The sequence below is a fragment of the Oryx dammah genome, unplaced genomic scaffold (genome assembly GCF_014754425.2).
Source record: "Oryx dammah isolate SB20612 unplaced genomic scaffold, SCBI_Odam_1.1 HiC_scaffold_8, whole genome shotgun sequence".
NCBI lineage: Eukaryota > Metazoa > Chordata > Mammalia > Artiodactyla > Bovidae > Oryx > Oryx dammah.
In genome coordinates, this window is record NW_024070192.1 from 12,376,776 (window position 1) to 12,381,995 (window position 5,220).

Consider the following 5,220-nt stretch of genomic DNA (forward strand, 5'->3'; position numbering starts at 1 on the left):
TTCTCTGAGGTCAGACCAGGGCTGACATCAGGCTGCAAAGGTCTGCATTTTCCTATCCCCTGAGAGCACACACCTCCCTTATCCCATCCTGGCATCATGCTATGTGTTGTCAGACCCTTTTGCGGGAGAGGGATAGATACACACTCCAGTCTCCAGAGACACAAGGCATATGAATGTGCCTATGTCCTTGGAAGGACACCTGACCTGGGCCCGGGCAGGATCTGGGAGATGCTCTGGGTCCTCTGGCTGCTGTATCTCACTGTAGCCCCATACCTCCCAGCCACTGCCTCTGTTCTCCTTCCTCCTCTGGCTAGCTGCTCTGGCTTCAGGTAATTTCTGTCCCTGAGCTCCCCTGACCTCCCTGCTGTGCCATCTTCAGCTGACTGACTGGTCTTAGTCTTTGGTTCTTTTTCTGCCCCAGGTCACGGGTCACTGGCAAGAGTCAATTAATGGGTTAGGTGAGAGAGTCAATTCCTAGGTAGGTTGATAAGAAGTGCAGGGTCCCCAAGGAGGAGAAAAGGGTCTGGGGCTCTCAAGGAGAAAAAGACAAATGTTTTATTCTACATTGCTTTGTTTTCAGTTCAGTCGCTCAGTCATGTCCAACTCTTTGCGACCCCATGGACTGTAGCACACCAGGCTTCCCTGTCCATCACCAACTCCTGGAGCTTGCTCAAACTCATGTCCATCAAATTGGTGATGCCATCCAACCATCTCATCCTCTGTCATCCCCTTCTCCTGTCTTCAATCTTGCCCAGCATCAGGGTCTTTTCTAATGAGTCAGTTCTTCGCATCAGGTGGCCAAAGTATTGGAGTTTCAGCTTTAGCATCAGTCCTTCCAATAAATTTCCTTTAGGATGGACTGCTTGGATCTCCTTGCAGTCCAAGGGACTCTCAAGAGTCTTCTCCAACACCACAGTTCAAAAGCATCAATTCTTTGGCCCTCAGCTTTCTTTACAGTCCAACTCTCACATACATACATGACTACTGGAAAAAATATAGCTTTGACTAGATGGACCTTTATTGGCAAAGTAATGTCTCTGTTTTTTAATATGCCGTCTAGGTTGGTCATAGTTTTTCTTCCAAGGAGCAAGTGTCTTTTAATCTCATGGCTGCAGTCACCATCTGCAGTGATTTTGGAGCCCCCAAAGTAAAGTCACTGTTCCCATTGTTTCCTTATCTATTTGCCATGAAGTGATAGGACCGGATGCCATGATCTTCGTTTTTTGAATGTTGAGTTTTAAGCCAACTTTTTCACTCTTCTCTTTTACTTCAACAAGAGGCTCTTTAGTTCTTCTTTGCTTTCTGCCATAAGGGTGGTGTCATCTACATATCTGAGGTTATTGATATTTGTCCCAGCAATCTTGATTCAGCTTGTGTTTCTTCCAGCCCAGGGTTTCTCATGATGTACTCTGCATATAAGTTAAATAAGCAGGGTTATTTAAATATATAGCCTTGACGTACTCCTTTCTTGATTTGGAACCAGTCTGTTGTTCCATGTCCAGTTCTAACTGTTGCTTCTTGACCTGCATACAAATTGCTCAGGAGGCAGGTCAGGTGGTCTGGTATTCCCATCTCTTTTTGAATTTTCCACAGTTTGTTGTGATCCGCACAGTCAAAGGCTTTGGCATAGTCAATTTTCTGGAACTCTCTTGCTTTCTTGATGATCCAATGGATGTTGGCAATTTGATCTCTGGTTCCTCTGCCCTTTCTAAATCCAGCTTGAACATCTGAAAGTTCATGGTTTACGTACTGTTGAAGCCTGGCTTGGAGAATTTTGGGCATTACTTTACTAGCATGTGAGATGAGTACAATTGTGTGGTAGTTTGAGCATTCTTTGGCATTGAATTTGTTTGGGATTGGAATGAAAACTGACCTTTTCCAGTCCTGTGGCCACTGCTGAGTTTTCCAAATTTGCTGACATATTAAAGCAGCACTTTAACAGCATCCTCTAGGATTTGAGATAGCTCAACTGGAATTCCATCACCTCCACCAGATTTGTTCATAGTGATGCTTCCTAAGGCCCACTTGACTTCCCATTCCAGGATGTCTGGCTCTATCTAGCCCAGTAATCACACCATGGTGGTTATCTGGGTCATGAAGATAAAAGTTTTTTTTTCTACTTTGCTTTGTTTTAGTCAATATAACAATGTATCTTTCTCAAGGACATGTTTCTCCTTAACAAGTTTTTCTGACTAATCTTGTTATCTTAAGACATAAGTTGTGGGAGTGGGTCTGGTAAGACCTTTCTGTTGTTAGTTCTAATCTTGTTAAGATGTATCTTGTGGGAGTGGGTCTGGTAAAAGTATATAAGGCCTTGGTAAGACTAGTGAGTGGAAGCACTTTCTGTCGTCAGAAGCTTTCTCTGTCCCTTTTTCACTTTAATAAAACTCTGCTACACAAAAGTTTTTGAGTGATCAAGCCTGGTCCCTGGTCCTGAAGCTAAATCTTCTTTAGAGATCACAAATCCGACTTTGTTCACCATAAGCTATCATAGGGGCCAAGGCTATTTGCAAATTGTATCCACCTGTGGTTTCCCCTTGGCCAGAGCTTGGGGCAGCCCAGGGTCACCAAGGAGGGGTTTTGTGGCCCAGGCTCACAACCTGGAGGGACGGCTGACCTGATGGCCACCTTCCTTGACTGGCTCCTACTGGAGCACCAGGAGTGACTCTCCTCCTTTCTGCTGCATGTCAACAAACCATAGGAATGCTGATTCATGTTGTTCCCTTAGAGATCATCATTACATCATTACAAGATGCAGTAACAGGCCCAGAGAGGCCATCTGACTAAAATTCCGAGATTTTCCAGGGCACCTGCAATTTCGACTTCTCTGTGATTTTAACAAACGCCAACAAAAAGAGAGATTCAAGAGAGGATGGGATAACCAAAAGATGAAAGCAACCCAAAATGGATAAAGGATAAACAAAATGTAGCATAGATAGGCAGGACACCTGGGAGATATTTCAGGTTCAGGTCCAGGCTATCAAAACAAAACAAATATCACAGTAAAGTCAGTCACCTGAATTTTGGGGTTTCCTACTGCATTTGAAGAAGGCTGAGTGCCAAAGAATTGATACTTTTGAACTATGGTGGTGGAGAAGACTCTTGAGAGTCCCTTGGACAGCAGGGAGATCTAATCAGTCAATCCTGAAGGAAATCAACCCTGAATATTCATTGGAAGGACTGGGGCTGAAACTGAAGCTCCGATACTTTCGCCACCTTGTGTAAGGAGCCAACACATTGGAAAAGATCCTGATGCTGGGAAAGATTGAGGGCAGGATGAGATGGTTATATGGCATCACTGACTCATTGGTCATGAGTTTGAGCAAACTCCGGGAGATAGTGAAGGACAGGGAAGCCTGGGATCCTGCAGTCAATGGGGTTGCAAAGAGTCAGACATGACTTAGCAACTGAACAACAGCAGTGCATATGAAAGCTGTGTTTACACTTTTTCCAGAGAGGAAATGTAGATGGCCAACAAGCAAGTGAGAAGATGTTCAACGTCACTAATCATCAGGGACATGCAAGCAAAACCGCAACAAGATATCACCTCACATCTGTCAGAATGGCTGTCATCAAAAAGAATACAAATAACAAATGTTGGTGAGGATGTGGAGAAAAGGGAACCCCGGTTCACTGTTGATGGGAATATAAATTGGTGCAATCACTGTAGAAAACGGTATGGAAGTTTCTCTAAAATCTAAAAATAGAGCTACCATGTGACCCAGCAATTTCACTTCTGGGTGTAGAATATAAAGAATATAAAAACACAAATTCAAAAAAATACATGGACCCCAATGTTCATAGCATTATTTACAGTGGCCAAGATATGGAAGCAACCTAAGCATCCATCAACAGATGAATGGGTAAAGAAGATGTGTATACAATGGAATATTACCCAGCCATTAAAAAGAATACATTTGAGTCAGTTCTAATGAGGTGGATGAAACTGGAGCCTATTATACAGAGTGAAGTAAGCCAGAAAGAAAAACACCAATACAGTATACTAACACATATGTATGGAATTTAGAAAGATGGTAATGATAACCCTGTATGTGAGACAGCAAAAGAGACACAGATGTATAGAACAGTCTTTTGGACTCTGTGGGAGAGGGCAAGGGTGATATGATATGGGAGAATGGCATTGAAACATGTAAATTATCGCATGTGAAACGAATCGCCAGTCCAGGTTCAATGCATGATACAGGGTGCTCGGGGCTGGTACACTGGGATGACCCAGAGGGATGGGATGGGGAGGGAGGTGGGAGGAGGGTTCAGGATAGGGAACACATGTACACCCATGATGGATTCATGTCAATGTAGGGCAAAACCAATACAATATTGTAAAGTAAAATAAATAAATAAAACTGGGGGAAAAAAAGAAGACGTATATATATATATATATATATATATATATATATATGTATATAACGAACTATTGGTGGCTCAGAGGGTAAAGCATCTGCCTGCAATGCAGGAGACCTAGGTTCAATCCCTGGGTCAGGAAGATCCCCTGGAGGAGGAAATGGCAACCCACTCCAGTACTCTTGCCTGGAAAATCCCATGGACAGAGAAGCCTGGTAGACTACAGTCCATGGGATTGCAAAGAGTCAGACATGACTGAGCGACTTAAAAAAAAAAAAAAAGAAAGAAAGAATTAAATCTTGCCATTTGTAACAACATGGATGACTTGGAGGATATTATGCTAAGTGAAATAAGTTAGACAGAGAAAGACAAATACTGTATGATATCACCTATATGTGGAATCTAGAAAATATAACAAACTAGTGAATATAACAAAAAAGAAACAGACCCACAGAGATAGAGAACAAACTAGTGATTACCAGTGGGGAGAGGAAAGGGAGAAGAAAAATATAGGGGTAGGGGACTAAGCAGTACAAACTATTATGTATAAAGTAAGAAATATGGATATATTGCACAACACAGGGAATGTAGCCAACTATTTTATAATGTAAAATAATAGCCATTTATTTTATAATAGCTACAGATGGGGTATAACTTTTAAAAATTGTCAAACATTGTATTGTACACCTGTAGCATATAATAATGTTGTACAACTATACTTCAGTAAAAATTATGTTTACACTATTCTATAGTCTATTAATTGTACAAAAGCATTATGGCTAAAAATAGCCCAATTTTATTTTAAATTTTACTTATCTTTTGGCCACACCACACAGCATGTGGGATCTTAGTTTGCAG